The following is a 24,670-nucleotide window of genomic DNA, read 5'->3' as shown; positions in this document are numbered from 1 at the left end:
ACACTTCCTCCAGCAGTCCACTGGTCCTTCTCAAGTAGTACCACTCCAAGAGGACCAAGAACTCAAATATATGAGCCAATGGGATCATTTTTATTTGAACCACCTTCACTGCCATTGGCTTTCCCATGTAGACAAGACCAGTGCCTCTCCAGAACTCCTCCAGGTCTTAGTACCAAGACAACTTCTGATGCCTCTTAGATTCATGAATTTCCAATACCCAGTGGTATTCATTGATGTATTCACTTATATAATAGCTAATACATACTCACTGGTGTATATCCCAACCACAACTACTTAATATCTCCTTCCTCACCCACCTTGGTATTCCTCATCATAGTTGATTGATCACTTGCTTGCAGAAGCTAAATGATAGTTGGCCAGAGGAAATATGCTTAATTCCTTTCTTTGATGTTTCTCCCATGTTTATTTTGTCAGCAAGATTCTACATTTCTCATCCCAAATATTTCCTCAGATTGACTTTTTAAATGCTCTGGCCTTCATCTAAGCCATCACTGTCCCTTGCCTGAGTAACTGACATCCAACCAACTTAGTTTCATTCTGGCTGTGTAAAATCGGTGTGATATACAACACCAGATCCCAGATGTTCTTTTCTTGAAGTACTTAACAAATACTCTTTTGTAGTGATAAAACTATGCTCCAAAGGATTTCTGTGGTCATATGGGGCTTTGCCTATTGTTACGTGCATGCATTTCTCCTACTTCCTGTTTTATCTCTTTTCAATTACGTAATTATTTAATTACGTAAATATGCCATGCCCATTTGTGCCTTGGACCTGTTATTTGCAAGTCTTTTCCTAAAACTGTCCTTTCCAGAGCTTCTGGAAACTATCTTTTGTGATTCAGATCTCATTTTTAAGTGCATCTACCTATAACGAGGCCTTTCTTGACCACCCCATGAAAAATAGTTTCTAGTTAATGACTATCATAAAAAAACACTTCAGTATTTAATTTTATCTCCTCAGTTACATACTTTATTATTTTCTACTGCAATGGATTGATGGCTCATACTTAAAATATTCTAATGAACATTGTATTTTCTTATTGCGGACACTAAATAAAACAATATGCCTAAATTTTTACTACCAAAGTTGGGTTATTTGTATTGAAGTTATAGTGATGCTTTGCTAGATGACATATTCAAGTTGAAATACCTGAGATATATACAGTGTGTGTGTGTGTCTGTGTGAGTGTTTGTGTGTGTGTGTGTGTGTGTGTGAGAGAGAGAGAGAGAGAAAGAGAGAGAGAGAGAGAGAGAGGAAAGTAGAAAGACTATATGGCAAGGATGGAAAGGTTAGAAAGGGAAGTCAGGGAGCGCAACAGAGAATAGTAGGTTTCTTTAATATAGACTAGAGATTTATATCTACATATAGACATACATGTCATCTTATATATGTCATGGAAACAGAAAAGTACACTGTGCCCAGAAAGGAACCAGTAGTAGAGACAATGAATAGTAGTTGGGAAATGAATATAAACAAATGCTATGTGTGCATGAAAATAGAATAACACAACCTGTTACTATGCATAACATAATAATTAGTAAATTATGAGGAATACATATTCAAGGGAAATTTCATTACAAATAATATTCCTTTAAGTAAGGAATAGATTGTTATAGTCTATAGTATTTAGCATATCTATTAAATTTGATTTACTTAGGCACACTCAGAAAAAAAATCACATCAATAACAATAATTTCATATCCCATTCTATTAATGTGCTAAACTACAAATAAAAAGTTTGTTGTTCTGCAGATAAGATTGTAATCCTTAAAGTACAGACATGTACTTCAATATTATCAAAAAATTTGCATCCTACTATCTCACTCTTTGAAAATAAGTTTCGTTTAGTTATGTTAGCATATTGACTTTACCTGACTAAACACTGGCCCATAATGGTGATAAATATGAATAAAATACCTAAGCATCTAATTACTGAATTATAATAATACCCACAGTATGCATTAATGTGTCAGCATGATGTGAGACACTAGCTTAGATTGTATCAACATCATGAAAAATGACCAATGATTGCAATCTGCATTATTCCTTTTAGAGAAAGCTGTGTTGGTTTTGCTTTTTATCTATAGATTATTTCAAGTATTCAGATGAAAATGAATCAGAATGAAGCAGGATCAAACAAGAATAACATTGAATTAGTTCAAATTCTTTGAAATGGGCTAACCTTTCCTATTAGATATCGAACTGGATCCAAAGAGTTTTAGAATATACCTGTCTTATGGTTTATTTAATCAATTTGCTTTATCCAAACATTATGGATGACTAAAACAACTTATTAAACTTAATAATCTTTATGGCATCCATTAAATGTTCATTATTTAATAGTACAAAGCACAATAGCGTGTTAATTGATTTTGTGGTACTCAGAATCCTCCTCAAATTATGTATTTAGATTCTTTTCATTCATATGTTCTTCTTAGTCACAGTGAATTAAAGTCCCTCATGTAGTGCAGCACAATATATTTGCCAGAACAATTATCTATCAAAGTAAACTGGTCTTACTAAAATGTCATATACAGATTTACCATAGAATTTATAGTCACTATATAAGTTTTGAGAGTAGATCATAACCACAATCCATATTTATTTAAAATCTCAATCCATTTTGTATTTAAGAGAACAATTACTACTTGATCTTCATTTCATGTCAATAGATTTGACACATAATGTTTGGAAGGAAATTTCCTTTAGAGCTTAAATTACCAAAACTCAAATGGGCATGAAATTGTTCGAAGAATATATGGTACATTGTTTTTATTACATTTTAAGGGATTAGGTATAATTTAATATTACCATTTAAACAGAAAAGCCCAACTCCCTTTTCTGGCCCAACTGTAACATTTTAGATAATTTTAACTTTTTTATGTTTTCTGTCATTTACACTATGTGTAGATTTAAATGCACATGCCATAGATTTAATATGGTTACTTCAGAAAGCAAAGGGGAGTCTCTGGGAATGGTTTCCAGTGAGGTCATGTCAGTCTTTTCCCAGTAGAGCTCACACGGGTGATCAGCCCCTCTATGCCACAGTTGTAAGGGTGAGGAGGAAGGAACGTCCAGAAAGAATATACACCCAGAAACCTCTCCCAAATGGCTCATAAATTAGAGCTGCTTCTTCTCTGAGATTTATAACCATACTTGAGTCTTCTTTTTCTAACAATTTTTGTTTAATTTCCCCATAGTGCATATTTTATTCAGAGACATTCATACATCTGTGTAAATCTTAACAGTCCTTGTGTAAAAATATATATTCATAAATATCCACGTTGAATACTAAATATCCAAGAGTCCCTCGGTATTAGCCCTATGACCTGGTGGTCTCTGGAGAAACTCTACACTCTACTTTGCAGAATAAAACCATAACTTCATAACTTGATAAATGCCCCTAAAAGCACTATTTCAGTAAGCATTAAATATTTGTCTATACATATGCTAATAATTATGTGTTATTCTGTTAGAGATGTAATTTTCCTTTTGGAGCAACCCCTCTCGTTAGTGGGATGATAGTAACATTCATTATACCTACAAGCAACTAAATCATTCTCTAAGCGCTAGAATTGTGAGCTGTGCACCCTGGCCACTAATCACAAGCCGCTCACTTTACTGGCTATCCTTTTCTTTCACTAATCATACTTTTGCCTACGATTAGCTTAAAAGCCAAATAGCCACACTGAGCATAAAGTTTCAACGTTCAGTTCATAAATCATATACCATTTTACACATAATAGAGCAGTACTTAGTCAACCCCATAGATTCATTTAGGTAAAAGGCCAATGTCTTGGCAGAGTGTTTCCAGAAAGTGTGTGCACCTTCTAAGTTCAATTCATTAACACCATGATACTTCACCACCTACTCCCCTGAGGAAACAACATGTTCTCTACTTTTAGACACTTTCCTGCAATATAATTTTTACTTAATAATCTTCATTATAAAATATAAGGAACAACATAAATTTGTTTTAAATGCTACAACTTAATTCATCTTGTTACCACTTCAATATAAATTAGTTTGCTGCTATAATATTGTAGTTTCCTTTTGTTCTTTGTAGTTCTAGAATATGTTAATATTTTTAATCTTTTTTTGAGTTCTTATTTTCTATTTTTATTGATTTTTATTGAGCTCTACATTTTTCTCTGCTCACCTCTCTGCCTCAACCCTCTCCCAAAGTCCCATGCTCCCAGTTTACTCAAGAGATCTTGTCTTTTTCTACTACCCAACTAGATTAGATCTATGTATGTCACTCTTAGGGTCCTCATTGTTGTGTAGGTTCTCTGAGATTCTGATTTGTGGACTGGAACAATTGTCCATCAAAGAAGAGGAGATAATATGAGAATTACTTCAGTTTACATAAATTTATAGTAATGGCAATATTTTGAGATTTGCTCATCCAGAGGACATGGGATTGAATCCCAGAACTCACATGGTGGTTCACAACTGTCTGTAACTCCAGCTCCTGGGGATCTGACACTGTCTTCTAGACTCTCCAGGCACCAGCATATAATCTAATCATGAAAAATCATCAGACAAACTCAAATAGGGAATTCATCCTTGAAAAACTAGTAGCAAGTAGTATCATGGGTGTCACTTGAGTTGTATTTGATCCTCAAATCTTTTAGGTGTAGTTGGTCTGAAACATGTCGACAGATTCTAATGCCTGTATATTTGGTGAACTCAAGATTGTAGACTTCCATTTATGAACTAGTTTATATTAACTCATTACCAACTCTGCATATCATGCCAAATATGTACAGCACCTTTAAATTTTGAGTAGTAGCAATGGTTTGCCAACATACTAGTCTTCTACAGATCTTGTAGCTATATAAATTTAGTGAATAGAGCAATGTGTTTGCTGAGCCCTAGTTTCTTGAAATGTCAAATAGTCATGGTGACACTTGTTAATTATGACAAGAATTATTAGTAGCAAGCATTCCTCATTCTGTCTTATAATATTTTGTTTCGGTTTTTTTTTTTATTTTTAGATGCTTTTTGAGGCAAGATGTAAGTATGTAGTTCAGGCTAGCATCAAAGTCTCAGTTCTCCCTTCCTGGCTTCTCAGATGCTGAGGTCACAATTATGCACAAATACTAGTTGTTGAGGTCTTTCTGTAACATGAACTTGCTCAATTGCTTCATTCGCCAACCCTACAGTATAGATAAAGGACAAGATAGAAGAGGCTAAATACATTCCCTCTCCCTAGACCTACTTATTCTGTTGTCTTGAAAGTATCACTAACTTAAGTTTTTCAGCAAACTTTAAATTCTTCTTGTCATTGGTATGTTGTGTTCAACACTTAAGCTCAGAGGCTCAGTGAGTATTTGTGGAAAATAAGAAGCTCCATCCAAATATTGTTTACCAATTTGGGAATATTTTTGGATTAGTGAGATTATAAGGAATAGGGTGTAGAGGGAAAAAAATGAAAAGATTTGTCATCTTTTTGGTTTTTTTCGGTAATAACCAGTATTTACCTCACTTCACTGTTTCTGAAAATCGCTATTTTTAACACCAGGGGATTCTAAGGATTCACTCGACAACTCCTGAAAAAGGACTAAATCCAGCTCTCTCAGAAAACAGTGCCAACTTCCATCTGGAATGGCGTCACAGCACGCTCTTGGTAATGCTGACAAAATTTCTACATGACATTTGGTAGGTAAACTGGGGCAATATGAAATGGCAAGTCACCTGTTTTCCAAGCTGGAAATAACTAGAATGGCTTTTTCTGAATAACACTTTCAGATAAATGGACTTGGTTCTTATTCTTACTTTCTGTATCTTTAAAGAAAGAAGTCACTGCGTGTGTTGGCACATGGTTCCCAGCTGGGGCTTATTTAAGATTTTTTTTCTCTCTTTTCTCAGTAAATCTTTGAAGGAGTGAGTGTATTAGAAAGCACGAGCTACTGTAGCTGTGTTTATTTTAGAGACATGTTTGGAGAAGGATTGCTCCAGGCTGATCTAAGAAGAAAAATAAAATTAGGCTTCAAGTATCTCATGACACAAACTTGTAGCAGATTTGATTTGAATATAGCTCTTGTCTCATAAATTCGACAAAATTCAGCTTCTTAAATTTTACACTGGAGCAGAAAAAGTGCCTTACACATTTTTCATAAACGTAAAAATGGCTTCAGTAACAAATGGTGAACATGTAAAAAGCATTTTTATTGGAACACGAGCAGAAGATACTTTATCTCTACAAATAGGGGTGTTGTTAGCAAATGGAAAAAGACAATAAAATTCAGCAATAGTGTTTCTACTTTAAATTATGCTTATTTTAAGAAACTGGGATAAATTACGGCAGCCCTTGGGAAAGCAGAGCTATTAAAATTAGAAGATGGAAAAGTTTAAATCAATGATATGAGCTAAGCTAGACACTTGATGATACAGGAAACTCCCATGAGAATCCTGACTGCATGTGGTGCCTGTTGTAAACATTCAAATTTCTGTCTGGTTCTATCACTACAATTCTATATTTTCTCTTATTTTTGCTCTAATGTTTTAATTTTATTAATATCCTTATATGGAAAAAGATGCCTTACTATTCCCTATTTAGTCAAATTTTCCAATATTAGTGTTAAAAAGAAATGTTATTTTCTGTTATAAAACAATTTTTAGGTAAATTTCCCAACTAAACTCCTGCATCCAAATAAAATAGTAAAGCAAGAAATATGTTTGTATAGGAATAAAAATTGGAAATACTGTAAATTATAAATCCCTCAATACTATAATCTCTCAAAGTTAGTTACATTTTTATTACATAGTGGGGTTGGTTTTACTTTATCAGAATTCTTTAAAAATATATTGCACTCTATTGAAATGAATAACATATACAATCAAACTTTTGAAAAGTATTTTGATATATTGTTTGTAGTAATTAAGAAACTAAAAAAAGAAACTATAATTTATCTTCAGGGGATAATTTAATAGTCTGAAATTATATTTATCAATATAGCCCAACTCAATATGAGTAAAAGGCATTAGAGAACAGTTTTGTACTGTATAGTTTTACATTGTGAATTAGTCTCACAAGTTTTAGTTTGGTTCATTAATAGACTAGTAATTTGTCATAAGTTTCTACATTCTAAAAAATAATGGAAAATGAAAGGATGTGGATATCATTTTTGAGAAGTGTTAATGATAATAGTTAAATATTTTTTAACTATCAAGAGCTAAATTCGGTTTATCACATATGATAATAGTTATAATTGGCAGCATATTATCAATGAATAAATACTGAAATGTCAACACAGACAAGCCTATCAACAATAAGATGCATGCTAAGCACGTTTAAATGAAAAACAACAGTTCAACTAGAGTGCAATGGTTTGATTTTAAGAGTAGTTCTCTGCATTTTCAGATTATAGTCATTTAAAATTAAGCTATATAAAACTAACTTAAGTAGAAAATTTATTGAAACTAAAAAACGACTTTTTTTTACATTTGAGAGAAAAGAGTGTATTCATTTAAACAAAATAAAAATGTTTGCTGGAAAACTTGAATGCTCAGCTTCTGAAGGATATCCTTGATTTACCAGTGGACAGATATCTAAAGAGAGTTCTTTCTGAAGAAATTTCATTTAAAAATAGACACCCTAGTTGAATTATATTCATGCAAGTAAAAAACTGAGCAAGCACATATCAGAAATATGGATATTTAATATCAATATTTAACCACAATTACTGCCTGCCAGAAACTCTTCCACTGGTTTGGGTTCTCGGTTGCAGCTCCTGTGCCCCAACACTTCTGTTCTAGATTCAAGATCCAAGCTGGTCAAAATTCTGAATCTTGAAACTTTGGCTCAACTTCTGGCATTTTTGGTATTTAAAAACATAAGCTCCTATAAGTCTGACTGTCTTATTAGATGAAAGGGAATCTTCCTCACATTGGAAGATCCTCGAGAAAATTAAATGTAGAAATGTCTGAAAGTGTAGTGCAGTAGTTAATGCTCAAATAAGTCTTCCCTGGTTAAAATGATCACTGTAATGAAGTCATCATTCCTTGGACTCTTCCTATTTTCTTTTCCATTATCATTCTGTTCTGGTACAAACTCTGTAATATTTGCTTAGTGACAGTTAAATGGGTGGCTGGTGCAGATTAAAAAATAGTATCTCAGAAGTATCCTTTTCAGCAATACTTTACCAATCTATATATTTTAGTTTGTCAGATATATAGACAGCTTTCTTGAATATTCATCCAGAGACCAAAGAAGCTCCAATGTTTCCATAAATTTATAAAACATTGAGGAAACCCATTAAAAATTCAAGTGCAGTGGGGTTATAGTCACACCTACCTTTCCCATCTCTTCCTAAACGTAACCAAAAATATTACTTTTTTAACCTATAAAAATACCAGTGATAAGTCTTACTAATATACAAATGTTTTTTTCTTTTGTCTTTATGTTTAGAATTTCCTCTTAATGTTCTTAATGATAAAAACCATGATACAAGTGTCGAATAATACAGCTTTAATTCTTTTAATTATTTACAACTTCAAAAGGAAATAAAGGCAATTATCAATGAATGGGCATAAACAGTTTCTCCAGGGCAGTGGACATGCTAGTTCAGGTATTTTGCATTTCCATCACTCATCTCCCTTGTCTTGTTCCTTGTTGCTTACAAGTGGGAATGTAAGAAATGGCTTCACACACATGGAAATACAAATGTAATTTTAATCCTTTAATAATAAGCAAAACAGTAAATGGTAGGAATGCGAACTTCTGGGAGATGAACTTGGACCCCGGGTCTTTTATCATACCAGTGGCAACCAAGATGAAATCCACAAGGGACAACCCACTTCATCAGGGACTCATTGTGTCCTGAAATATTGGTCGGTTATGGTAATGTCTGTAGAAGGAAACACAGGACTGGGTGGTTTCCTGTGACACCCTTGATTTAAAATCCCAGTGCGCACACATGAAGAAAGTAATTCAAGAGTGAGAAGAGAGATGTGCATTTTGTGGCACATGTTTTATGCTTTGTCACCTCATTTAGAATTCCCGTCAATCATTCCGTATTTATTTATTCTTCACTTTGTTGAGGAATTCAGCTAGAGATGGAAAGAAACCACTTTTGTCAAATCACCGTGTCAAAGGACCTTAAACAGCAAACTTATTTCTCAATGTTTCTCTTTCCCATGAACTCTTTTCTTCTCAAAGTCGCTACTATAAGAGTATTAGATCAGATCAGGCATCCTCATTAACCCTCTCAACACAAACACACATGCACACAAACGCACACACACAATCACACAGACACACACACCTATGCACACACAGGCACACATTCACATACAAGGGCACACAAACATACATACATACATATACATACACAGGCACATGCATACAAGGGCATATATATATATACATACATATACACATAGGCACACACTCATATACAAGGACACACATACATATGTACATATACACACATATGCACACACATTTGATTAGATCAGTTCTAGACATTTCTCTCAAAAATAGGCCACTCATATGCTCTTTTCCAGCCACTAACTTAAGACTCAAGAATTCTACAACTCGAGGGTGTCTTGGAAGATCATATAAAAGTTGTCTTGGAGTGGTTGTGTTGCACTTCTGTCGGTGACACACAGAAAAATCTGCTCTTCAGAGAAACAGTAATGACTTGGGTACAGAGCTGAAGAGGGTTTCTACAGAGAAACTGAAGACGGGAAGTAGTACTCCTGAATCTTGACAGTACTCCATGTTATTGTTCCAAACTCATGCAACCTTTGCTTAAGATTTTCTTCTGTGGTAGACCAGGTTGAGTCCTTTTCTGTTTCTTACAACCAATGGCTAAGGTACGATTTGAGATTATTCTTATACCATTAGAAAATAGTTTTATTTTATTTTTGAGATTATAATAGAATGATATCATTTTTAGTTCCTTTCCCTCCCTCCCAAACTTTTGCTCTCTTTTAAGTTCATGACCTTTTTTTATTAATTATTGTTACATGTATATATGTATACTACATGCATTTATGTTGTTACACACATATATATTTTTTAAATGTAACCTACTTTATCCATATAATGTTACTTGCATGTATGTTTTCATGGATGAATATTTGATATTGGATGACCACTTATGTATTCTTTTCTGGGCAAGAATATTTCTCCCTTTCCTAGTATCCCTTAGCTGCCAGTAGTTCTTGTGTAGGGTTGAGATTTTGTTGTCTTCCCCTATCAACTTTGGTGTGTCTGTTGTTGGTTTCCTTGTTCAGCTCATGTTTAGGCATTCTTGTTGGTGAAATTGTATGGGTGTAGCTTCTGATTACTGGGAGACAACTGAGTTATTTTTTATTGTTTTTTATTTTTATTAATTTGCTTGCTTATCTTTGTTTAAGAGCATGTGGGATGTCACCAGCTTACCACAGCACACACAGAGATGTCAGGGAACAGCTTTCTGGGGTTGACTCCCTCCTTCCGCCTTGTGCAACCAGGGTCTCTCTTCTTTCTCCCATTGATTAAGTTTCCAGCCAATTTTCTTGTCTTTGCCTCCATAGCAGTGGTTGGATTACAAAAGCATTTCACTGCATCCAGTCTTTTACACGGTCTCTAGGAATTGAAAGAGGTTCTCAGGTGTGTACAGCAAGAGTTTTTATAGGCTAAGTCATCTCACATCTCCCTTTTCTACTAAAGTGCCTGAAGGGCTGTGTTTCGAGTAGTCCAGCAGTGGCTGTGTCCTTGTGGAAAGCCCATGGATCTGTAACGCTGAACATCTCCCAAGTCCCAGTCTGGTGCTGCCATCCCAGGGAAACTGTAGGGAGCTGCTCGTATTCAGTCCATGTTGGGATCCAGATGAATAAAATTCTAACAGCTGTGAAGGAATGCCTTGGGGAAAGGATAGAGGAACTTGCTGGAAAGAGGGCATATACGCAGGCAAAAAAGCAAATGTTTCCATGTGCCGTGTCATTTTATGTGGCTGAAAAGAGAAGGGGTGTCCCAGATGTAGGGTGGGTCATCTGACCTCAAATAATACAGCCAAGAAAATCCTTTAGAACTTTGCCTAACTGATTGAGTTTCTGAATTCCAGGTATAGTCAAGTTAACAACCAAGATTAGCTATACATCTAGCTTGGTCCCTGTCTCTCACCACAAGCAATAAATGGATAAAAATGGATCAAAGACAACTCATCGGGTGAAAAGATAGCTTAGAGAATGGGATAAAACTGTTTCCAGCTCTGCCTTTGACGGAAGAATAATATGTAGACTATATTAATAACTTTAAAAGTAAATTCAAGATATCTAAGCAATCCAATAAGTAACTGGACCAATGAAAGGAACAAACAGCTTTCAGAAAATGAGGTTCAAATATCTAGCAAGAGCATGAAAGATGTTCACTTAGCCATCAGGGAAATGCAAATCAAAAGTGCATTGAGAATTCCATCCCAACCCAGTCAAAATAGCTATCATCAAAAGACAGACAATAAAATGTTGGTAAGAATAATAATAATAAATAAAAGAGAATAGTTATACACAGGTGGTGGGAATGTAAATTAGTCTAGTCATTATATAAATCAGTGTGGAGTTTCCCAAGCAACTAATAATAGAACTACCTTATGAGCTAACTATACCACTCCTGGAAGAATACCTCCCTGTAGTAATCTAAGTCAGCATTTTTCAGATCCATGTTTATTGCAGAACTGTTCATAATAGTTAAGTACCTGAGTCAACCTTGGTGTCCATGAACAAATGGATAACTAAAGAAAATGTGGTATATATACATACATTATAAAGAAAAGTGAAGCTAGTTTTCTGGGAAATGGATGTATCCGTAGATCTTATTAAATGGAATAAGCGATATTCATCCATTTTTCTCGTATTTGATCATATTTATAATTGATATAATATGAAGTAAAGAATCCTCTGTGCAAACAGAGAACTATTTGGGAAAAGAAAGAAACTAGTGAGAAAGATAGAGAGAAGGGGGAGGAGGGAGTGAACACAATCAAAGCATATATTATTCTTGAGTGGAAGGATGTTTATGAAACCTGTCACTGTGTGTGTGAATATATTACGAAAAAGTAGAATGGAGTAGCCACTGAAAAAGTAGAATGGAGTAAATTGTCTGTGCTTTTGTACATAACCCCTTGACTCTGCTAACGTAAGTAAACCTAGTGAAACTCATTGGTTCAGCAAGCTTAACTTGATTAGAAAAATGTGTCTTTGGTCTGTTGGTACTGTGTCTGAGATGGATAGGCTTTGGTTCTCATCTCCCCTGAAAAAGATAAAGTAAGCATCATCGTGACATCGCTCTACTCACTCCTAATACTCTCATGCAGTTCCAGCACTTTAGATGTCATCCTCTGTGATGACTTCTCAGTATGAAGTGCTCATTTCCGACTTCCGACTTATATTATCTGCCTAATTAACACCCCCAACTGGATGTCTACTATACATTTTATACTTACCATGACTAAAACTTCATTCCTGATGTTCTAATCTTCCATTCGTTCTAAGCCAGCTTCCCCCAAAGTCTCCCTTTTTTACTAACTGCAATTCCATCCTTCTTGTTTTTCAAGCCAGGACCTTATCATCTTTCTCTCACCCCCTAAATCCCATATGTTAGCATATTCTGTTGTCTCTATCTTTGAAATACATGCAAAATTTTACCACTTCTTATCACATATCTCTCACACCTGGATTATCACAACTTCTTTCTTGCTGGTTTGTGCAAAACTCCCTTTTCTCTTATAATGAATATAAAAGCCAGTATATTTTTAAAAGTTTGTTTTGATCTATGTTTTAAGACAGAAGGATCTCCTATGTGGCCCAGCTGGTCTCAGACTCACCATGTGGCCCAGGCTAGCCACAAATTTGTAGCAATCCTCCTACCTCTCCCTTTAAATGCTGAGGTTTTGTGCTACCAAGCTCTTGTAACATTTCTCAGTTAAATTTCATCCCCCAGGTTCTATCATACCCTGAATATATGACAATACAACAGCCTAGTTATCTAGTGACTTGCCGTTCTCACTGCCTGTTAATCTCTCCTCTTCCTCCATGTCCCAGCCCCAGTGACCTCCTCATTCTTGTCTGTTGCTCATGATATATACTTGGATGATTTTATCTAATTATTGAACATTCTCCTACCCTCAGAATGTACATCCCATCCCTATATCTACTGACATAATTTTTATTTATTAATATAGTGTTAGTGGGACTGGAGTGACGGCTTACCAGTTAAGAGCATTGATTATTCTCCCAGAGGACTTGAGTTTTATTCCCAGTACCGACATGACAGCTCACAACCAGCTGTTTCTCTATTTCCAGGGGATCTTGCACCTTCTTCCCATGGTGCAGAGACATGTATGCAGGCAAAACACCCCTATACATAAAATAGATTAACTAAAAAATAAAAACAATCTGGATTAATATGCCTAATAGTATTATGCCTCACTGTAGCCTTAATTACAATAAGACCAGCCTTGAAGATATGAAAATCAAGGCTCAAAGACTAGCAACATTACTGTCTTTAGATAATTTGGCTAACTTCTCTGGGTTTTCTTGTGTACAAGCTCTTATTTGATCTTAATCTGAGCTAGTAGTTTTATGGCCAAACTACAGATTGTCATGCAGATTGCTTTATTAACTACAAGTCATTATATCAACTATATCATATATTTATGCTCAAATAGTTAAAGTTACAAATAAATAATTGACCATAATTTATTTCCCTTTCCATGGGCTCCTTTTTTAATTAATTAACTATTTTTCCCAGCCCAGTCACATTTTTCTCTCACTCCTCTCCTTCCAACCTCCCCTTTCCCACCTTCATCCACTCATCCTACTTTCTCTTCAGAAAAGGGAAGGCCTTCCATGTTTATCAGTCAGCTGTGGCATATCAAGTTGCAAGACTAGGCAACCCAGCAGGAGAAAGGGGACCCAAAAATAGGTAACAGAGTCAGAAACAGCCCCTGCTCCCACTGTTAGGAGTCCCACAAAAAGACCAAGCTACACAAACATAACATTTATGCAGAGGGTCTAGGTCAATCCCATGCCAGCTGTCTGTTTGGCAGTTCCATCTCTGTGATCTGCTATGAGCCCAAGTTAGTTGATTCTGTGGGTTTTCCTGTGGGGTTGTTGACCCATCTGATTCTCACAATACTTTGGCCACTTTTACCAGATTCTCAGAGCTCTGCAAAAAAACTCAAGACCAAGTGGATCAAAGACCTCCACGTAAAACCAATTACAGTGAACTTGATAGAAGAGAAAGTATCATCCTTCAATGCATTGGCACAGGAGACAGCTTCCTGAACAGAACACCAATAGCGCAAGTGCTAAGATCAACAATTAATAAATGGGATTTCCTGAAACTGAAAAGCTTCAGTAATGCGAAGAACACTGTCAATAAGATAAAACAGCAGCCCAAAGAATAAGAAAAGATCTTCACTAACCTCACATCTGATAGAGGGCTTAACTTCAAAATATTTAAAGAACTCAAGAAACTAGACATCAACAAACTAAATATCAATTAAAAATGGAGTATAGATCTAAACAGAGAATTCTCAGCAGAAGAAGCAAATGGCAGAGAAACACTTAAAGAAATGTTCAGCATCCATTGCCATCAGAGAAATGCAAATCAAAATGACTCTAAGATTCTATATTACACCTGTCATAATGGCTAAGATCAAAAACACAAGTGACAGTTCATGCTAGAAAGGATGTAGAGCAAGGGAAACACTCCTCCATTGGTGGTGGGAGTGCAAACTTGTACAGCCACTATGAAAATCAATATGGAATTTTCTCAGAAAATTGGGAATTGGCCTACCTCAAGACCCAGCTATACCACTCCTGGGCATATACCCAAAAGACACTCTACCATATCACAAGGACTTGCCCAACTATGTTTATAGCAACCTTATTCATAATAGCCAGAAACTGGAAACAACCTAGAAGTCTATGGACAGAAGAATGGATAAAGAAATTGTGGTGCATTTGCACAATGGAATATTACTTAACTGTTAAAAACAATAACATAATTTTACTAATTTTAATAAAAGAACTGTTTTAAATTATTTCAAATGGTTTCTGTTCTTTTTAACCCATGGTCTAAATGACTGACATCCATTTCTTTATATTTTTAAATTTTTTCTGTATGTCTATCTATGTAAGACTCTTCCTCATATGTGGGTGTTCTCAGAGGACACTCTAAAAAGTAGTAAGTGCTCTTACCTGTTGAACCATCTCTCCAGCCTTGCACTGATTGTATGAATTGTGTGCTTAATATATAACTTCTGACATTGTTTGCTCTCATTGTGCTTCTAAGTACTTTCAGCTTAGCTAATTGGTATCAGGTGAGTCTTGAAAGTAATTATTAGTGTTTATGATTAATTTATCTGATTCTTTATAATGTTAGAGAAAATAATTCAGAATTACAAATTAAAATTTTTTTCTTCCAAGAAAAATATCAATTTTTCATGCTTTTTGTGTAGTCCTTTAGCCTTTGCAGTCGTATGTAACCATAAATATACCAGATCACAAACGTGAGGTTGTGAGTTATGGAAAAGTAAATGGTGTTGCAAAGTAATCTTGTTACTCTTTTTATTTCCATTCACTTAATGTATTTAAGAAACATCTTTCCAAATCTTTTCTATTTCTGTCAAGTTGTAATACTTATTTTTATTTTATTTTTATAATATTTTTATTTTAATTGTGCTACAATATCCCAAGACACATTTAGCAGACCTTCAAAACGCTTTTCCATGGAGCTTGTGACATGGCTCAGTGGGCTTTCTATGCAAATATAAGGACCTGAATCTGGGTTCCCAGGACCCATACAATATCACATATAGCTGAAAGCATCTGGAACTCCAACACTGGAGGTGGACGAAGACAGGAAGTTCCTAGGGCTTGGTGCGCAGCCAGTCTAGCTGAAATGGCAAGATCCAGTTGCAGTGAGAGTTGTAATGAGATCAAAAAATAAGATGGACAAATATAGACCAATACACATTATCTTTGAGACAGATTTAAAATTTGTCTTTCCTCTGACTTAAGGGTTATTTAATTTTTCCTGCTCTGCTTCTGATCATCTATTAGGTAACTATAATAGCCTGTAGAATAAGTCTGTAGTGCTCAGTCACCCTTCCATGTGCTCTTAGTATGATTTCTAGAAGTTTCACTGATGTAGGTGTGTCTTCTATCTATCTGATGATTTCATTGGTTAATTAATAAAGAAACTGTTTGGCCTGATAGGTCAGAACATAGGTGGGTGGAGTAGACAGAACAGGATGCTGGGAGTGAGGCAGATGCCTAGAGCAATGGCGATGACTCTCCTCTCCGAGATGGATGCAGGCTAGAATCTTCCCGGTAAGCCACCCCTTGTGGTTCTACACAGATTATTAGAAATAGGTTAAGCGAGATGTGAGAATTATCTAATAAGAGGCTGAAACTAATGGGTCAGGCAGTGTTTAAATGAATACAGTTTCCGTGTAATTATTTCAGGGCATAAGCTAGCCGGGTGGCAGGAACGCAGCCCGCCACTCTGCTGCTCCTTCTACATTCACAAAGGAATATGATATTCTCTTAAGTGAAGCAGTCTCTCAGAAGAAAGGGGTGTAGCAACATGCAATTGAGAATAATTAGGCTATGAATTCATGTTGTTATGAAAGTGTTGCCATTAAGTACGAGATGGGGACATTCACATTAGACTCAGAACATAAGGAGAGTGTAATACTCTTCCAATAATAAATCAGTTAGAGGAAACTTCAGTTTATAAAAGTATAACACTTGAGAATAGCATATAAACTCCTCTTGAGATATTTCAAAAATTAAGTTACCAGAATGCCCAATAAAGTTTCTTTGAAAAAATAAACTATACTGAGAAGGTAAATTTTTTTATAATTTCACAATTTATATGTGCACGGCTGGTACAGAAACCTTTGCTCTTTAAAGAGAAATAAGAAGTACTTGAATGGGGTATCACCCATTCTTGTGGAGCTTAACAATTGGTGGGTGGTAGTGAGTATTTCATGAATGATCAAAGCAAATTCATAGTATAGAGACACGAAGACTTGAAGAAAAACCAGACTAGAAAGAGAGTTGCCTTTAAGTGTTCCAAGAGGCACTGAAACCTAACCTACAGCCTTAAATGTTGAGAGAGCTTCAGAAAGTGAAGTACTAATTAGCACTGAGCTCTCCCCAGTAGACCTCCCATTCTAATTTCTGCACAAGTGTAAGTTCCTCAGATTCTTATGAGGTCAGAAGTAATTCCGCTTTATAGATAAGAAAATTAACTCAGGCATTGTACTGAGTGTCTCATCTGGTAGATAGTAGGCCAAAAGCTGTCCCATAAAGTTTGACTCTTGAGTCTCTTAAAGGCAAAGGAATGGCCTTCAGGCTCTCTCGTTGCTGAACTTAGCCTGTGGAGAGAGATCAAATGAAACTTCCTACTCCACACAGTCTTGCCCCTAAGTGAAACTTTTCCATGCTCCCATTTATTAACCCTTTTATAACAATCTGGAGCTCTCAGTCTATTTTATTATTAATAATTTCTTCTAATTTAACAGATTAGACAAAAAATGAACCTTCATTTTTAAAAAGACACTTTTTTCTGGGAAAAAAAATCTTTTTTTATATTTATTTATTTATTATGTATACAATATTCTGCCTGTGTGTATGTCTGCAGGCCAGAAGAGGGCACCAGACCTCATTACAGATGGTTGTGAGCCACTATGTGGTTGCTGGGAATTGAACTCAGGACCTTTGGAAGAGCAGGCAATGCTCTTAACCACTGAGCCATCTCTCCAGCCCCCTCCTTTTTTTATTAAAAATTTCCGCCTCAGCCGGGCGGTGGTGGCGCATGCCTTTAATCCCAGCACTCGGGAGGCAGAGGCAGGCGGATCTCTGAGTTCGAGGCCAGCCTGGTCTACAAGAGCTAGTTCCAGGATAGGCTCTAGAAACTACAGAGAAACCCTGTCTCGAAAAACAACAACAACAAAAAAATTCCGCCTCCCATTTACCTCCCCCTCCCCTCCTCCACTCCCCCTCCCTCTCCTGGTCCTTAGAGGTCAAATGACATTTCTAGTATCATTAAAGTAGGAAGATTTCTTCCCTTGTCCTTGCATTCTTGTTACAGTGACCCTAGTCTAGTACTCAATGTGTCTTTGAAGTATATAATCAAAGAGAAAATAGAGCTTACCTAGGCAGTATAGGCAAACAAGAACACCTAATTTAAAAGATAGAAAATAAATGTGGTAGAGGCTCTTGTGAATATGAAGCCAAGTCTGGGGAAAGAAGAAAGAGGAAAGAAGAAAATAGTCAGAGGAATAATAATTGGCGTGAGAGGGTTCAACGAACACAAGAGGCCTTCAGAAGATTTTCAGAGGAGGTCATGAGACCTTAATCTTGTCACTTGACACAGGTATGGAAGCTAAGCCAGTCCTTGGGAAGAAGTGTGAGGAAAGAGTAGCACAAATGTGTCCAGACCTGAAGAAAGCAGGAGCTGAAAGACCAGGAATGCTGTGAACCGTGAGAAAGGAAGCTAAGAGTTAGAAAATGGCAAGGCAAAGCCTTTAGAATATGGTAAGGATATTGAATTTTATTCTGTTTGAAGTGGAAGCCAATGAAGATATTCAACCAGAAAAGATTGATGATCACATTCACATTCATGAAAGGTCACCCCATGAAATCTAGACTCGAATAAAGACATATATCCAAGTGGGGATGAGAAGGAGTTCCGGTGAGTGGTTGTTCTAGAGTTGCTATTTAGAGCCCAGTAAGTGAGTACAATGCTTAGTTTAGGAATAGTGTCTTGACAGAAACTAGAAGAGGATTCAGGACTAGTAGCTAAAGTTATCCATACACAAAAGCTGGACAGAGGAGGAGAGAAGAGTGAAATCAAAGAAAATCTTAGTCTTTGTCTGGCCACCAGAGACTTGGCTGTTGTGAGGCATGATGTACAGATGCCTATGACTTTGCTTGTTTATGGTAATCTGTCTAATCTATTGTCATTAAATGTGACTCTGACACATATGATTTTAATTCAAACGTGTGTTTATAGCTCATAAAAACTGAATAAATACATATTGGATTAAGAGTGTCAATGATCATCTTTTGGCCAGTACAAATCAGTGTATAATAGAGGGAGGACAGTCTATATAAAACATCCTCTTAAATATTGAAATTCCAAAATTGATGATATTGGCACTACAAACAGCTATCCTATCAAGATAAATTATCAAGAGTTGCATTTCTTCTTGCTATTATATAATCTTCTATCTCAAGAACAGTTGTAAGCTACCCACAGTGCAACCACAGACTGTCTAGAAGATGCTATGTCTAGTTGTCCAATTAGCATAGTCTACCCAAATTTTAGCTGAGTTTTTCTCCTTGGCTAAGTTTTTTATAATTATTGTCTTCAAAGTATATTGTTTTAAAGTTATATATAATATGGGATGAACTGTGTCACAGAAAGAACAAAGACACAAATAACAAAAGCAATTTCATTCAGTGAATAAATACCAACACAGAAAAGGCTGTCTATTATCCTGCCTCACTTTTGGCATTTTTATATCAAGTTAAGTTGGGTAAAAAGTTCCAAATCTTCTTCAGGAAATATTTTGTTGTTTCCTTAAACAGCAGTTTTCACTTAATACAGAACAATTCTGTGGCAAATACCAAGATTTTATACTGATATGTGTGATTTTCCAGAAGAAACGTCAAGTCCTCTTGCTTCCCCCTTAATATGGATTGATTAAATGCAATGTCAGAGTTCTATTAGGAACATCTGAAATGGAGAATGCCCAGGAAAGTGGGCACATCCGTGGTAATACTAATATTTTGTTCCTGGAGAGGGAATTTTTTATTTTATTTTATTTTATTTTATTTTATTTGCTAAAACAGCACATTTCTCTGGGCTTGAGTGGATAAGATCGAATTTCAGACTAACTGATGAAGCACAAACACTTGTGTTCAGATTCTGTTATTTTTACACATGTACACATAGCCCTCGGGGGAGTTGCTGATCCGTGGTGATATGTGTTTGCTTTGAGATCTCGTGGATCAGCAAGCTGTAATGTAGCAATGGATGTATGTATCCAATTCCAGTACCTCCTGGTCATCCTATTTCCCCCATGGGCCTCATTTGTCAAAGTTAGGCTGTGAAATACTTGGAGCAAGTGTTTTATTTTCTTCAGTGCTGTATTAATAATCACACTGCTTTCACTATTTCTGATTATAGTAGAATATTAATCTGTAAGACTCTTAGAACACTTGCTAAGACTGGATTCTAACTTTAAAACAGCCAGTGTCATTTACCTTAAAGTAATAAATAAATATCACAATGTTTCCTATAAATTAATGTTAAGCCTATTTCTTGTCAATGTAGCCACAGAGTAGTTTAGCGAATCTTATAAATAAAAATTGTCTTTTATATTTCCTTTATTCATCATAGTCACAGAAAGAGAAGTCTTTTGCTGTTAACAGGACGTGTCTGTTTATATGCTGCACTGTGTTTCTACTCCCTATGAAATGTATATATTTCTATCTTCTTTAATATACCTGTTCAGCCAACACTTAAATGGCTGAACAGTGTTGAGAGTTCTAGGACAACCTCAACTATATAGTGAGACCAGATCTCAAAAGAGTAAAAACAGAAAAGTCCAAGATTTTTTTTGCTAAGTATCTATTAATATCCATTATATATAACATTATATATAACATTATATATAATATTAACGACCTAAAAACCATTTTTGAATTATAGCAATATTTTATTAAGAAAGGGATTAAGAGATTAATCCCTTTTTTCATCAGAGCTTTTAAAACATTGTAGCAACTAGGTCCTTAAGTATCAGAAGCACACTTGTTTGCTTGTATCCTTGACCCCTCTGACTCCTACAATTATTTCTTCCTCTCTTCATCAGGATTTCCCAGGCTTGGCCTAATGTTTGACTGTGGGCCTCTGCATCTGTTTCCATCAGTTACTGGATGAAACTTTTCTGACTGTTGGATTAGGTACCAGTCTTTAAGTATAGCAGAGTATCGCTAGGCATCATTACATTGACGATTTTTATCTCCAGTTGTGTTTGATTCTATACTAGTTTCTGGGCAATCCAGCTTCTGGGTCCTGGAACTCCAGGTAGTGTCAGGGGTGGGTTCAACCTCATGGCATGGATCTCAGGCTGGAGCAGTCATTGGTTGGCCACTCCCAGTCTCTGACCACCCGTACCTCAGCACATCCCATAGACAGGACAGACTGTAGGTTGAAAATTATGTACCTGGGCTGGTGCCCCAGTACTTCCGCTGATAATCTTGCCTGGTTACAGGAGATGAGAAGTTCAGTGTACAGTTGTGCACCACAAGGACACTTGCTCAGCTATGCTCATAGAAGCTTTATTTGTAATAGCCAGACCTGGAAACAATCTAGATGGCCCTCAACTGTAGAATGGATAAAGACAATAGAGTATTACTCAGCTGTTAAAAACAATGACATTATGAAATTCAAAGGCAAATGGATGGAGCTAGAAAAAAAAAATCCCCTGTGTGAGTGCTATAGGAATTCTTACCTCCAGTAGCCTTTAAGTTACCCACCCACTTGGGCATAGCCTATTATACTATAAATGCCAATGTAAAGCACGCTCTCTCTTCCAGTGGTGTGATTTTGTTCCTGTTCCCTCTTCGTGCAGAGGACTGTGATCTGTGAGTCTACCCCTAAATAAATACCCCTTTATTATATTCAGTTCTGAGCTAGTGTGGGATTTCTTTTTAGTGTTCTTCTTCAAGTAAGGTAACCCAGACCGAGAAAGACAAATATGGCATGTCCTCACTCATAAGTGGATATTATCTGTAAAGGATAACTATGCTACAACCCACAGATCCAGAGACACTAGGTAGCAAGGAGGACCAACTTGGATCTCCTTGGGAAGAGGAAATAGAAAAGATTTTGTGGGTGGAGTGATGGCATATGGGGATGGGAACATAAGGGATCAGGTGGGTGCAGAGGGGGGAGATTACTGAAAGAGCCAACAAGGAAAGGAGGCATTTCAGGGTCAGGCAGAAACCTTGAGTAAGGGAAACTCCCAGGAAGCTACAAGGACGACCCCAGCTAAGACCCCTAGCAATCACAGGTATGCACCACATCTTAAAATGTACTGACTCTCCAAACAGTTTAACCACAGTTTGGTAAGGTTTTCAGTAGCTATCAATAGCATTCAGACTAAAATCCAGTTTCAAAACCAGGTATAATAGGACCTCTCTCTCTACCTCTTATCAAACCATAATTAACTGTTTTCTCTTTAAGAAGTGCATAGAAATTACTTATTTTTTCTATAAAAAATAAATCAGCCAAAAATAATAAAAAATTAGGTCTAAGTTAATATTGAGTAATAGTGAAATTTTGTCTACATAATTCCTTCTGATATATAGATAGATATAAATATAAATATATCAGAAGATGGAAGAAGCAAGATAGCTTAGCAGTAAAATCAGAGAATTGATTTCACTAGGTTGAATTCTGACTTCCATAGGAATGTGTTGGTGCGTGTGCCCAACACACACACACGTATGCTCATACATCATATAATTACATCCACACATAATGATAATAAATAAAACTAAGTAGTTTGAAGCATCTGACTTATTGAAGTTGTCATTCCTATTCCCCAGATGAAGCAGAGGTCATTTGTGTTAAAGTTTTGTAAATATGGCTCACAGAACTTCTTTACCAGCTTCTTTCGAAGTTAAGGGTGTGTGGTGCAGCCTTGACTGCCCCTTCATAACCCACGTGAGTAATAGCTTTTAAATCTAACTACAAGCCATTGTTGGTGTAGCAGATCTGCACCACCAGCTATTCTAAGTGCTGAGAAAAGGGTATCATAAGTTCAAGAACTACCTGAATGGCAGAGTAAGTTCAGGGTCAGACTGAACAACCTAGGAAAACACAATATCAATATAAAACAAAAGAGACCAGCTAGAGAGATAGCTTAGTCGTGGAGTGCTTGCCTTGCATGTACAAGGCCCAAAGTGTAATCCCAAGTACTCTCCCATAAATATAGTTATAATATTTATTGTATGGGTTTCTGAGAAGAAGCCTTTGACCATTTTCTAATTCACAAAAGGACAAATCAACATACACATATCCCTTTTGACAGAATATCTGATATAAGAATTTTGTAGCACAACACAAGCTCAGCTTTTTAGCTTTATAAACTTTGAATGTAATAGATGGAACTTGTACTAACATTACTAATAAAACAATGTCAGTTTCCCAGTCCTATCACTTCTCAAGGGAAGGAAGAGCTGAAATGACTCAGAGATAAAAGCAGCGTTTACCAGGTCTTTGCTTCATCTCCTGCCCCTGACCACTCACTCAATTTCCTCAGACAGGCTTCCCATCACTTGCTCAAGAGAGCCAAGCTGCCCCCACTCCACTGTTTATGTGCCAACCCAGAGCACAGTTTATCTCTTTTACTAACTTCAGATATGTCACCTCAAATGTTGACTACTGCCCAACCTAAAAGATGTTCCCATTTTAATCTGTTTTAGCATCCTGAATGTTTCCCTTACCAACTTTCCATAACGTTTAATGACTCCATTCATTCATTAAAAAAATACTCCATTCCCATTGGATGGAATGAAGACTGATCGCATTGTTTGTTAACTGTAGATATCCATTGGCTGGTAGAGTGCTGGAACACAGGTTAAAATTAATAAATATTAGCTAAATAAATATCTTCTATTTTTAAGTGTTGGGCAATAGCTCTTTGTATGTGCTTACATTATGAATTCTTAGTTATGCTATTTTGTCTTTACAACATAGATATTATGTTCAATTTTTGAGAACTTCACTAGAGGGGTGTTTTGAAAGAGAAAAAAAATAATGAATAGAAATTAGTTGCTGCTCCTTTGAAAGAACGTGTACAAATGAAAGCAGCCTAAAATTAAGTGTGCATGTAACTCTCCCATCAGTTCTCTATTAACTACACCTCAGTCTTGACTGCAATAACTTCTTCTTGCCTCACGCCCTGCAATTGCAGGGCAGAACATTAGGGCACCATTCATCTCACAGTTCGTTCTGTGTGACCTTTGAGCAACCTCACCCTTTCTCCATACTCCCATAATTGTTGTTTAGTTAATGCAACAGAATGCCAACTGGGCATCAAAACAGCTGTGACTATGCCAATGCTAACCCAATGATGACACTTACTACATAGGCATGACTCTGGGTCTGACCTGGTCTGAAAATATTTGACTCATGATTCCATATTTGCTTCTCTTTTATTCCTTTCACTGTCATTTTACACCAGGAACTGTCATCTATTTTATTAACAATTAACTATGTTTCTATATTTTTTACCAGGGATCATTAAAAATTTTAGAATTATGGTAAAACCAATGCACAGTGGCCCACTGAGTTCCTATATACCAAATACTCTGTTTCAATACTTGGAGACAGTTTCAGTTTTACTGATGAGGCAATAAAGTTAAGAGAAAGAAAAGGAAATATACTAAATATGTCACTAAGAATTAGAGTTCCTCAAATAGAGTTCCCTCTCGGCGGCAGCGGTTGAGCCCTCTGCCCTGCTGCCCATATTTTAGTCCAGTGACTTACGGGCTTTCACAGTGAGGAGTTCAGTGTGTCTGGAGACGATCTGCCATCTGTGAGGAAATGTTTAGGTTAAAAGCTCT

At 36.2% G+C, this 24,670-nt stretch overlaps 1 long non-coding RNA gene across 1 annotated transcript in view; it reads left to right on the top strand.

Moving 5' to 3' along the window:
- LOC119823417 overlaps positions 1 to 24,670 on the top strand; it is a 102,160-nt gene that overhangs the window by 3,525 nt on the left and 73,965 nt on the right. The window contains exon 2 of the long non-coding RNA XR_005286949.1: positions 5,547 to 5,683. This is a non-coding gene — a long non-coding RNA (uncharacterized LOC119823417). The remainder of the gene's footprint in view (positions 1 to 5,546; positions 5,684 to 24,670) is intronic.

Source organism: Arvicola amphibius, chromosome 9 (genome assembly GCF_903992535.2).
Source record: "Arvicola amphibius chromosome 9, mArvAmp1.2, whole genome shotgun sequence".
NCBI classification, from domain to species: Eukaryota; Metazoa; Chordata; class Mammalia; order Rodentia; family Cricetidae; genus Arvicola; species Arvicola amphibius.
Note: the sequence above shows the minus strand (reverse complement) of the source record. Positions and strands in the feature narration are given on the sequence as shown.